This window comes from Rattus norvegicus, chromosome 1 (assembly GCF_021556685.1).
Source record: "Rattus norvegicus strain SHRSP/BbbUtx chromosome 1, alternate assembly SHRSP_T2T, whole genome shotgun sequence".
Taxonomy (NCBI): Eukaryota; Metazoa; Chordata; class Mammalia; order Rodentia; family Muridae; genus Rattus; species Rattus norvegicus.
The window spans coordinates 248,610,001-248,623,033 of NC_141534.1; the positions used below are offsets into that span (position 1 = coordinate 248,610,001).

Here is a 13,033-nt window from a genome sequence, read left to right on the forward strand (position 1 = left end):
GGACAGAGGTTGTGTTTCCTCCTATCTCTCATGCCTGGCAAATAGTGTGGACTATAAGATGTTTTAAGGAACCCATTACGAACGAGCAACCTTTACAATGATTTCAGCCATTCGTGTCTAAGACACACCTGGCTTCTTGTCTTTAGAGTTTCCAGTAAAATCGTGGCAGAGCGAGGGGTATGAATCAGCCACTAAACAAACAGGGCTGTAAAAGACTGTAAAGCAGACCTCAAGTATGTGGCCATAAATAAAGTCAATGTTTGATCAATGACATAACCTGGGCAAAGCATCTCTTTAAGGAAACCGACCTTTGCCTTAAAATGCCTGACTTTGGGACTGGAACCGAAAGTCCTTCCCCAAGCCTGGTATTGAAAGTTCTCATGTGCCCCCCAAGAGGCATCACAGCAATGGTGGCTGATACAGGACAGAAACAATGCCTGGTACTGGAAACCGAGTCTCCCCAGGGCTAGTCATGGATCTTGGAGGAGAATCTACAAACATCGATGATCTAAAACAGCACAATCCTTAACTACAACAGAAACATTCGTCCTTATATCCTAGATAAGTGTAGTCTTCACCCCTCATCAAGGAAGCGTCTCTTTGCAATAGAGGGAGACTGTTGAAGAAAACCACAACCAATCAAAATTCAGAGCTACGGCGCCCAGTTCCAGTGGATAGGTCTACAGAACACTCCTGCGCCAAAGGCTCAGAGAACATTGTGGAAGAGGGAGTGGAAAGAGGAGGGAAGAAATGGTGGGTGTAAAACCAAAGGATCAGGGAGTTTGTCATGAGATCATATCTTCTAGGAATGCCAGAAGCTACACCCATAAAGTCTCGCCAACATGTCTGGTCAAACCTTAGGTGAACAAGGACAACAACAATAAGCTAACCAAAGTGGACAGGGCAAGCCCACAAGGCCTCAAGCCTACACAAAGAACAAGTCAACTAAGAAACGCTGAGGTCTGGAGAAATAGACTTACGCCATCGAAGGACACATCAACTGGTTATCAAATATCAAACGGCCAGTCCTAAAAACATACATGCAATTAGTATCAGACAGGTTGAGCAGGTTGGGTTAAGAGATGTGTATGTGTATTCATATATGCATATGATAACAGTTAATGAAATAAGAGGCCATGAATTTGAAAGAGTAGGAGGGGTAGATGAGAGTATTTGGAGGGAGGAAGGAGGAGGGGAATGATGTAAATATAATCTCAAAAATAAAATAATTTTAAAAAGAGGTAATCCACATAGAGTAGCTTGATCTACACTTTTCACAAAATCTAATTAAGGAACTCAGGTGAGGTACACTAGTTAAGGAACAAGTGAGGGACACTACCAGTAATGATGTCACCACCACTGTGGCCAAAATATATGGAGGATTAATTCTGCAGGGCGCCATATCTAACCATCCTCCCAACTCTGCCGTGAGCCAGGTCCCAGTTCCATGCCTGTTTACTAAAGGCTATGAGAGGGGTCATTTAGCTGCTGGGCTGATGGTGAGGGAAACGAAAACCAGGCTGTCTCTCCATGTCCAAAAGCAACAGGTTTTAATCATCAAGCTTTCATTGATTGGATTCAGATTCAGGGTCCTGGAAACAAACTTGGTGGGGCTCTTGGCCTAAATCTACTGACTTGTAGTAACTGTGTTTCTCTTCCCATCCATGCTGTCCCAGATTGACAGACTCAGCTGCTTGGTCCCCTTTAGACTCTCGTTTACTTGAAGCTGGATCATCTTGCAGTCTAGCTTCGAATGCTACTCAGTACTTCATCTACTGGATCTATCTGGAAATGGCCGCAAGACAAAGCTAGAGTCCAGGGGAAGAGACGACAGGAAGGTGACTCTAGGACCCACCCTCTGTTGTGAACTATCTTAGAGACTGACAGCTCTGTGGACAAATCTAAGTGAGCAAACTGTGCAGCCCCCCCCCCCCCCCCGCCAGATGCTTCCCCAGTACTCAATATGGTCTTTCATAGCCTGTTAGGTGGGCAAGCCAAGTGGATCTCTAATGCACACGTACACACACATACACACACACACATACACACACAAACACACACACAGAGACAGAGAGACAGAGACAGAGACAGGGACAGAGACACAGAAACAGAGAGCTTAGAGAGATTTTCTTCATAAAAGTCACACCACACCATTTCTTTGTGTGGGCAAAGGACTGGGACTTTGGTTTTCAGGATCCTAGACTAGTGCACTTCACAGACCTCTCTAAATGGCCAAGGTTCAAAACTCTTGGACACTTGGATGAAACAGGGAGGAAGCAGAGGCTCCGGCAGCTCAGCATAATCAAGGGGGAAGAACTGTGGAGCCTGTGCTTAGAACTTAAAGCACAACACAACAATAAACGTTGAATTAAAAAGCTGTTCCTCTGCAAAGCTTCTGTAAGGCAAAGGACACTGTGGTTAGGACAAAATGGCAACCAACAGATTGGGAAAAGATCTTTACCAATCCTACAACAGATAGAGGCCTTATATCCAAAATATACAAAGAACTCAAGAAGTTAGACCGCAGGGAGACAAATAACCCTATTAAAAAATGGGGTTCAGAGCTAAACAAAGAATTCACTGCTGAGGAATGCCAAATGGCTGAGAAACACCTAAAGAAATGTTCAACATCTTTAGTCATAAGGGAAATGCAAATCAAAACAACCCTGAGATTTCACCTCACACCAGTGAGAATGGCTAAGATCAAAAACTCAGGTGACAGCAGATGCTGGTGAGGATGTGGAGAAAGAGGAACACTCCTCCATTGTTGGTGGGATTGCAGACTGGTACAACCATTCTGGAAATCAGTCTGGAAGTTCCTCAGAAAATTGGACATTGAACTACCTGAGGACCAAGTTATACCTCTCTTGGGCATATACCCAAAAGATGCCCCAACATATAAAAAAGACACATGCTCCACTATGTTCATAGCAGCCTTATTTATAATAGCCAGAAGCTGGAAAGAACCCAGATGCCCTTCAACAGAGGAATGGATACAGAAAATGTGGTACATCTACACAATGGAATATTACTCAGCTATCAAAAACAATGACTTTATGAAATTCATAGGCAAATGGAGGGAACTGGAAAATATCATCCTGAGTGAGGTAACCCAATCACAGAAAAACACACATCGTATGCACTCATTGATAAGTGGCTATTAGCCCAAATGCTTGAATTACCCTAGATGCCTAGAACACATGAAACTCAAGACAGATGATCAAAATGTGAATGCTTCACTCCTTCTTTAAAAGGGGAACAAGAATACCCTTGGCAGGGAATAGGGAGGCAAAGATTAAAATAGAGGCAGAAGGAACACCCATTCAGAGCCTGCCCCACATGTGGCCCATACATATATAGCCATCCAATTAGACAAAATAGATGAAGCAAAGAAGTGCAGGCCGACAGGAACGGATGTAGATCTCTCCTGAGAGACACAGCCAGAATACAGCAAATACATAGGTGAATGCCAGCAGCAAACCACTGAACTGAGAATGGGACCCCCGTTGAAGGAATCAGAGAAAGGACTGGAAGAGCTTGAAGGGGCTCGAGACCCCATATGAACAACAATGCCAACAAACCAGAGCTTCCAGGGACTAAGCCACTACCCAAAGACTATACATGGACTGACCCTGGACTCTGACCTCATAGGTAGCAATGAATAGCCTAGTAAGAGCACCAGTGGAATGGGAAGCCCTTGGTCCTGCTAAGACTGAACCCCCAGTGAACGTGATTGTTGGGGGGAGGGCGGTAATGGGGGGAGGATGGGGAGGGGAACACCCATATAGAAGAGGAGGGGGAGGGGTTAGGGTGATGTTGGCCCAGAAACCGGGAAAGGGAATAACATTTGAAATGTAAATAAGAAATACTCAAGTTAATAAAAAAAAAAATATGGTGATGTGGCATGCCCTTGTTATCCTTTACGTGGGATGGAAGAGACAACACAAGTGCTTCTAATAGCCAAAATATTCTGTTTGGTGAGTTCCAGGACAAGGATTGATCCTGAGCGCGCGCGTGCACACACACACACACACACACACACACACACACACACACACACACACACACACACTCTCTCTCTCTACAGTCTTGAGTCTGTAGTGATAACCTAACACATTCAACACAACATAAAAGGACTTACATTTTCTTATAGTTTGTAAAATTTAAGAATTCATGACATTTATGTATTTTTCTTGAGCAATTATTAGTCCTCCTTGACTTAATTTCTTACTCTACAGCATATGAAAAATTCTTTAGTTTCTTTTTTTTCTTTTCTTTTTTTCTTTTTTTTTCAGAGCTGGGGACCGAACCCAGGGCCTTGTGCTTGCTAGGCAAGCGCTCTACCACTGAGCTAAATCCCCAACCCCAATTCTTTAGTTTCTTGAATACTGTGATGTTGTCATTTACTATTTTGTTGCCTGAAGAGAATGACAAAATGTAAAGGATGTGCAGGTAACATTTTAAATTCAATAATAAAAATTTATATAAAAAAACAACAACAACAACAAAAAAAGCTGTTCCTAAGACTCAGCTCGGAGTGGGGGCGTCTGAGGGCCGCTCCGTTCCTTTTACGTTTCCCTGTCTTCTCTGTAGTGTCAAATGGCACACAGCACATGTCACCATCATTATTTTATGTGTCTCTGTGTGTTGTATGTTCATGCACATGTGTGCAGGTGCAAGTGCACAGGTTCATGCTTGTCAGGCATACATGTGGCGGTCAGAGGACAAACACCTTTCAGGCGTCAGTTGTCTTCTTCCGCAGTGGGATCTTAGAACATAATTCAGGTCATCAGGCCTATGCAGGAGGGGCTTTAACCCAGCAGCCTTCTCAGAGGCCGGGTGTTACTTTTGATATAAATTTTTATTCATTTATTGAAAAACACCAGATTTAAGCCGATTTCACCAACCAAGATGGGAATAGTTCCTTATATCTGACTCTTCCAAATGCTTTTTAATTCAAGGTCTAATTTGATTTCGACAACTCAAGAATTTGGCCCACGGTGTCCCTTCTATCCGTCTGTAAGGCTAACCTAAATACTGGCAGCTGGGAACAGCCAGATCCCCAGACCTGTTCATGGACCTCAGATGCTATCACCGAGATTTCAAACTCATGCTTGCTTTTGGATTTGGAGGATCCATTTTCTATGCCTCTTCATCTCCTGATGGGCCGGCTGCCTCCCTGCTATTGGCTATCCAGAGTCCATCCCTCCATCCTTTGGCACTGTCAGCACTGGACACCTGTCACCCTCCGTTTCTGTCCAGATTCCAGGTGCAGGTGACTGCAGCCTCACCAAGAGCAGAGCCTGCCTCGGAATCCTGCCAGCTCCATTAGGAAAGAGTCTGTGGACAGAAGGCAGGCAAGAGCCACCATGGCCTTGCTTCCATGCAGGACAGGGTGTTGACACAAAGCCAATTCAGGGGAGAAAGCAAGGTATCCAAGTCCTTGGATAGCTCAGTCCAGATGTGCCTGGCTAGAGTAAGATCTGCCTCTTGACTCGTGCTCATGGGACAACTTTATTTCTTTTTCCTTCCTTCTTTTTCTGCTATTCTTCTTTCCTCTTTGTTTCTGGTTTGGTTTTGTTGTTGTTGTTGTTGAATTCCTGTTAGTTATCAACAAAATATTTCCTAAGAAATATATTCTGCAACCTCAGTTTTCTCCTCTCTAGCCTGAGAGCGAGAATACCATTCAGCTTTTGTACAGGCTGTGATGTTTGCACGAATCAACATGATCATAAGTACAAGGCTTACAGTGCTTACCCAGGGGTTAGTAAGTGCTACCCGGCACTTCCAAGGCCTTAAGAAAAGCTGAATTAAAAAAAGAGAGAGTAATGAGTTCACTGGGAAGCTAAGAGTCTGAATTTATAGCTTTCAAGCCATCAATCCTCTCTCTCTCTCTCTCTCTCTCTCTCTCTCTCTCCCTCTCTCTCTCTCTCTCTCTCTCTCACACACACACACACACACACACACACACAGGCTCACTTTCTCAGAATCCCAACCAGATGGTGCTGGTTCCAGGAGAAAAATGGGGCCACTATGCCAGCAGTCATTAGAAACAGCAGGGAGACTGGGCGAGGAGGATGGGAGGGAGCTGCGGTGGCCAGCAGCACAGAAACGACTGGTTTTGCAATACAGTGTGGAGAGGAGGAAAATAATGTAGGGGAAAGTTAGCCTGGCTGCTTGGAGCCTCAGCCTTTCACTGGCTGTGGGAAGAGAGGACACAAACTGGCCTTGGGGACCTGCTCAGGGGAGATGGGTTGTTGGAGCGGGGAGTTGAGAGTTATGACGAAGCCAACTCCCTCAAAGGCTCTGACGACCTGCCAGATGTTAGCACAGCAAGACTAAAATGGACGTGAGCTCCAACATGCATGCAGAGGAGATGTGAGCACACTCAGGTTGGGTTAACAGAAAAGGGCATCCTGTAGTTCGTAGACTCTCCAGGGGGAGGACTAGAGGACTGGCCCCGGAGGTACTCCAGCCTGAAAGAGTGTGTACAGGCGGGGGCTGTTCTGAAGGGCATCCCCTGATGCCGACGCTGTGCTTCCAGATGCCAGCAGCCTCCTATCCTTTGCTTCTGTGCACATTCCTCATTCTCCTGAAATGCCCATCCCTTGCAATGTGTCTGAGGGGCTAAGTTCAGGGAAGAGGCCATGTTGCAAGGGGCTGGGGAAGCCAGTGTCGACTTTACACCTTGAGAAGGTGTTTTTAGTATATACGGCCCACAGCCAAGTGTCTATATTATGTATGTGTGCATTCGTACACACAGAAGTAGGTATATAACCTCTGTCCAGGTCCCCTTGGATTTTAGAAATTCAAAAGCCATCTTTCAAGCTACCACCAACGGCAGAAAGCCCTGTTCCCCTATTCGTCACTTTTTCTAATTTGGAACCGTTACTCCAAGCACTGCCCAGTCATCCTTCTCCTTACGACTCACATGTCAGGTCATCACTGTGTCTTAGATGTGACCCAGATTCCTCTCCCTCTCTACCTTTTAAATGAAATAGTGAAAAACCTTCAAAGGGATACCAGACCTATGGGGAAGATATTCCCCACACCTCTGAGGCAGAGCACTTTGTATCTGACTTATTACCTCTTCTCCCTTAAGATTCTACTGTCTGACTTCCCTGAGGCCCTATTAGAGGCCACAAAAGCCCTGGCTTCAGAATCAAAGCATCCTCAAAGATAAATTGAATGTTAAGCCATATGGAAGCAATTTTTAAAAAGATTCCTTCTATTCTCCTTCTTATTGATGTATATGTATGTGTGTTTTGAGTGAATGTCACATGTGTGCAGGTGTCCACAGGATCCAGAGAGGGTGTCAGATCCCCTGGACCTGGAATTACAGGTGGTTGGGAGCCATCTAACTGGGTGCTAGAAAAGGAACTCAGGTCTTCTGAAAAAGCAGTGAGTGATCTTAAACATTGAACATCTCTCCAGCTCCTGCAAGCGATTTTAAAAGCTGTGATTGGACCGCACAGGGGAGCAGTATTTTTCTATTATAAATCTCTGTCATTCCTTGGGGTGCTGCAGCTCATACTAGTCATCCCAGCACTTGGGAGCAAAATCAGTAAGATTGCCACAAGTTCAAGACCAACCTGAGCTGCATAGTAAGATTCTGTTTGAAAAATAAAACAAAATACTGGAACTCAGACAAGATTGTCATTTTTTTAAAGCATATAAGAAATAATTGGTCTACTCAAAAAGTAGGCATGGTTTTTGTAGTCTTAGGGGAAATTTTCTGGTCTTTACTATTTCTTTTTCACTTTAGACACAGGAAACTGAGGTAAGCACTGACTGGTGTCTGAGAGTCACCACTGGAGGATGTATGTGTCCTTCTGCCTTGCTGCTACGCCCTGGGAGAGAAGCTAAACATGTCAGTTATATGCATTGAGGGAACTGAAGGATAGAATAGAAAAAAGGCATGTGTGGTGGCTCACTCCTTTAATCCCCGCACTCAGAAGGCTGGTATGTATGAATTTCAGGCAAGCCTGGTCTATAGAACAAGTTCCAGGACAGCCAGGCTACACAGAGAGACCCTGCCTCAAAGGAAGGAAGGAGGGAGGGGGGAAGGAGGGAGGGGGAAGGAGGGAGGGGGAAGGAGGGAGGGGGAAGGAGGGAGGGGGAGAAGAAAGAAAAAGAAAGAGAGAAAGAAAGAAAGAAAGAAAGAAAGAAAGAAAGAAAGAAAGAAAGAAAGAAAGAAAGAAAGGGAAGAAGGAAAAAAGAATATGCTGGAGAAACAAACCTTCAAGCCTATGGGTCTTCATCTATTTTTTGTTACTATATCGAAGTACTTGAGTATAGGTAATTTATAAAGACTAGGAGTTTATTAGTTCACACTTCTGGTGCTAGCTTTTGGGGAAGACTTTCTTGACAACTGGTGAGACAGAATAAGTGTCTTAGGATCTTCTTGTTGGAGCAGCCACCATGGGAGTCCACCTTTAGACTTCGCCCAGTCCCATTCACTTCCTAAACACCCTATAGAGATAAGAAAAATGGACCAAATGTTCATCTAACACAAGAAATTTCAGGGTCACATCAAGCCACAGCAGCATTTTATAGAGATGTGTATACCATGACCTCCATTGTGTATAAGACCTCCATCTATGCAGACAGACGGTCCCACAGAATAGAACAAACACCTGTTACAGCAAAATCATGGGCGAGTCTACATAGGGGAATGCTAGATAGATTCATTTTTTTATTAATTAATATCTTATATTTTGTAATTGAAAACAGAATAAGTAAGGAAACTAAAGTTGGGGACAGGGGAAGTAATGCAAGAGGAATCATGCAATCGAGCGCAAGACCTTGGCCCACAGTCCCCTTGGGACATGCACAGTTCCAGTGGCTCTTTTGGGCTTGCTCTGACGTCACTCACCTGTCATCCTTGTGGTCTTGGCACTGGGGTCATGCAGTACGTGCTTAAGCCCTGGGTGTCCAAATGAACCTCTTTCCTACTAGGTGAACCACATGGCTCTTATCCAAGAGACACTCACAGGGAAAAGTTGCCGTCGAAGTGGAAAGGACTGCCCTTTCTGAGTTAAAAAACTTTGTATTGAGGATTTGCATCTTTCCTCAAGGATCTTTCCAGAAGGATCAAGATAACTGAGGCTCCCGCACTGGGGCAGGCAGACCCTCACCTAAAGGAACAATGGAAGGCAGTTAGGTTTTCTGTTGATCCGGTTTCTTGATGATGATCGATTGCAGCTGATTATTTCTGGCCAGTTCCAACTGGACAGAGGTACACTGGAGAGACTCCTGGGAGATGCCAGTTGGGATAGGACAAGCCCAGGTCAGACGAGAGGAACCAGAGAGCCACCCAAGAGTCACCCAATTACAGGAAGAGCCAAGCCCTTCTTCCCCAAAAGAACCCGCTGTCTTACAGTTCTGAGTCTTGATATGACCTTGGAACCAGGCTACTCAGGTTCAAGTCATACTTCCCAGGACCCTAGGCTAACCCCATAACCTCAGTTCCACATCTGTAAAGGGCAGAGAACGAAAATCAGCAACTTGTACTAGCCAATTCTTTCTGTGAAACGAGTTGCTCCCCAAATTTGAGATCTTAAGCCAGTAATAAGTATTTGTTACCTCCATTTCTGAGGGCCATTGCCTGGGCCTAGCTGGAAACCGAGACTTCTTACGAGGTTTTATTCAGTCATATTTTGATCTTCTGAAGGCTCCATGGAGGCTGGAGGAGCTGTTCCCAAAAAGGACCTCCTAAGAGTAGCTGTGGCCTCCTTGGATTGGTCCTAACCCCTTCTATACCCAGATGAGGTAGACATCGGTCACACCAGGACTTTCCTGACAGAAGTCAGCATGGCTGCCCAATGGCAGCCAACTCAGACCTCATGGCCAGCAAGTTTGGCATTGGTATGGTGTTGCTGACAGGTGAATTCAGTTTTATTCAAATGAACTATTTTCACAGTAGTCCCAAGTGGTTCCTGCCCTTGGAGGTGAGCTTGAGGGTTAGTGAGAGACTTTGTTTCCCCCAAAGACATATTTTTAATTTCAGTATTTTTATGATTATGGGTAACCTAGGTTACTCATAGCTAATGCTTGCAATGTTGGCACTGTATGTGGAGGATAGAGGCTGAGACAGGAGGATAACAAATTTCAAGGCCAACTAGAGAGGAACAGTGAAATCTTACAAAACAGCCTGAAGAGATGACTTAGTAGATAAGAATAACCGCTATGTAAATGTGAAGATCTGAGTTCAAATCCCTAGTACTCATGTTAAAAGTCAGGCGCAGCTGCCTGTACCTGTAACCTCAGCTCTGTGGGTGCACAGACAAGAAGATTACAGAGGCTGAGGCCAGCTTACCTCCTGGTTCAGAGAGACTCTGAAAGGAATGAGGTGGAGAGTGACAGAGAAAGCTGCATCTTCTCCTTTAGCCTCGGTGAGCACATGCCCCGTGTACTCACCTGCACACACACGCATATCTCATAGACCACGCATGCATACAATGCACCCACGAGTATACCAAGGCCCAGTTCCCTAACCTGTATGGTTAGTAATACTATCTCTATAAGGATAAACATACTTCATGAAAGACACAGCCTTTTAGCCGCTCTGCTTATTTCTCTTTTAATTCTTAAAAAATGATTGAAAAAATTTTTATACAATATGGTTTGATCATATTATATTCTTCCCCTTCCAATTCCCTCCCAGATGCCACCCACCCCATTTAATGCTCTTTCTCAAAAACAAAACGAAACAAACACCCAACAATCAACATATAAACGAACACCCAATGCGACAAAAACAACACTAAACTAAAACCAAACAAAAAGCACTAAAAAGCAAACAAACAAAAAACAAACAACCCCCCCCCCCCAAAAAAAACCCTCCATCTTTATCAGCTACTCCTAGACAGTGGGCCTGCCCTCTAGTACGGTTGATATAGCCAGTGACACTCAGATTCGGAGTAGAGATTTCCAGCAGGTCTTGTTTGCAAATAGCTTCTTAGGTAAGGGCAGATCGCCTCCCCCTCTGAGCGAGCAGCTGTGGTTTATAAGCACCACGCTTTCAGGACTTCAGTGACATTGAATGAATTAATGTAGGGACGTGCTTAAGACTGCCGGCACCTGGTCATTAGACCTGAGTGATCGCCGTTTACCCTATTCTCGTTACTATGGTTACTGCTTTATTTGCCTTCCTGGTCTGCTCTTCGCTGTTCCCTCTCCTGAAAGTCAGCTCCGCAGTGAAGGCTGCCCCCCCCCCGCGCCCCCCCCCCCCGACACCCTTTATTGACTTTTGGGGCCTCCCGAGAGTAGCAGCAGACTCTTTGGATTGGTCCTAACCCTTTATATCTCGGGCGGGGAACGCTAAGTCACAGCAGGACTCCCTGACAAGGGTCAGACAGGTCTGTCCCGTCCTCACAGTTGTTAAACGGTTGGCGGTTGGCCGTTGCTCTCATTTCTTCTCCTCAGTGAGATGCCCACAACCGAGGTGGGTGAGGTCAGCTTGGTGGGACACCCACAGGTGTGACTGAATGGAATGAGATCCAAGAACTGGGGCAAAACCCATCAGCCAGAAGGCCGAGCCGCCTCTATCCAGTGTACGAACTGTACCTTGCAGAAAATAGCACCTAGGACTGCCTGTACAGGCATAAGCCCCGTTTGCCAACCGGGAGCCTTGGCTGTGTCGCCCCTGAAGGAGCGATGCGTTCTCCCAACAGGTCTTCTCAGAGCAGGTTCTGTATCTAACTTACGTAAAGGGTTGGTATGGTAGCTGCCCCTGGAACTTGCTTAGAGCAGCTCTGTGTTTCCCATCTCTGCCCTGGCCTCTCACCTGCGAATAATGCAGAAAGAGGTAGCTGAGCCTTTTCATGTTTCAGTTTCTACCTGGATTTTTTTCCTTCCTGATGCTGCAACCCTTTAGGACGGTTGGCTCATATTGTGGCAACCCTCAGTCATAAAATTATTTCCTTGCTACTTCTTAATGGCAATGTTGCTACTGTTATGAATCACAATGTAAATATTCGATACGTGGGATATCTGAAATGTGACCCCAGAGGGGTTGCACCCCACAGGTAGACAACCACTGCTTTAGTGTTGGGTATCAATGCACAGGCCTGGGGCACACAGGGGTGTCACTTCATGTGCTTTTCCTCACCTGGGTACTTCCGTCTCTGCGGTTGTCTGTCTTTCCCCTTGCAAAGTCAGGGTCTATTGCAGAACAGAAGGCAGAGTGGTCTCCCCTCTGACTCCAAAATCCCATTTTTTGAGGATAGAATAGCAGTCCGAGAGAGAGAGAGAGAGAGAGAGAGAGAGAGAGAGAGAGAGAGAGAGAGAGCCATCTTGCACTCCAAGGTAGATTCCTCCTGCCTCCTCCATTGGGGAGTTTACGTCTGTTTTTGTGTTTTGAGGCTGGGCCTCATCAATACCCCAGGCTGGCCTTGAACTCACTAAGATGTCCTGGATGACCCTTATCTTCTGACCCTCATGCCTCCCCCTCTCAAAATGCAGAGAACATAGATGTGAGCTACACATCTATATATGTTTATGTACCCAGAGCCTCCGGCATACCGGCTAGCACTCTACCACCTGGACTACATCCCCAGGTACCACACTCTCCAGTGGCCACTGTGCCTTCTTCAAGGGACCTAAGCAATCTTTGATGAATGAGGCTCTGAGTGGAATTTCACACTCAGAGAATAGCATAGGGAGAGGGGTGGAAGGGCAGACAGGCAGATAAGAGAGGTAGGAGAGAGGGAGAGAGGGAGGGAGGGAGGGAGGGAGGGAGAGAGAGAGAGAGAGAGAGAGAGAGAGAGAACACTAAGCATTTCCACATAAACTTGATAGAATTTTTGCAAGAAGAGAAATAAAACCATGAGCAGAGAAAGTCCCTTCTGTCCCCTGTTCCTGCTTGGTTGAAAATGTGAGATAAAGAGGAACAAAAGTCATCCACAACACTAGACTTCCCTTTGGCTCAGAAACCTACTGTCCATATTTACACTTGGTGGGTCCCCGTCTTGTTTCCATGGTTCCACCTAAGAGTGGGAGAAGCAAAAGAGCATGCTAAGGGTAATTAATA

General features: G+C 45.6%; 1 long non-coding RNA gene across 1 annotated transcript; it reads right to left on the minus strand.

Annotated features, from left to right (window-relative positions):
* Positions 1-8,302: 8,302 nt before the first annotated feature.
* Positions 8,303-9,354, minus strand: LOC148007902 (uncharacterized). Its single transcript, XR_015648205.1, has 2 exons — positions 8,876-9,354; positions 8,303-8,472 (listed from the first exon to the last, which is right to left on the minus strand). It is a non-coding gene; the product is annotated as an uncharacterized LOC148007902 (long non-coding RNA).
* Between the last annotated feature and the right edge of the window lie 3,679 nt (positions 9,355-13,033).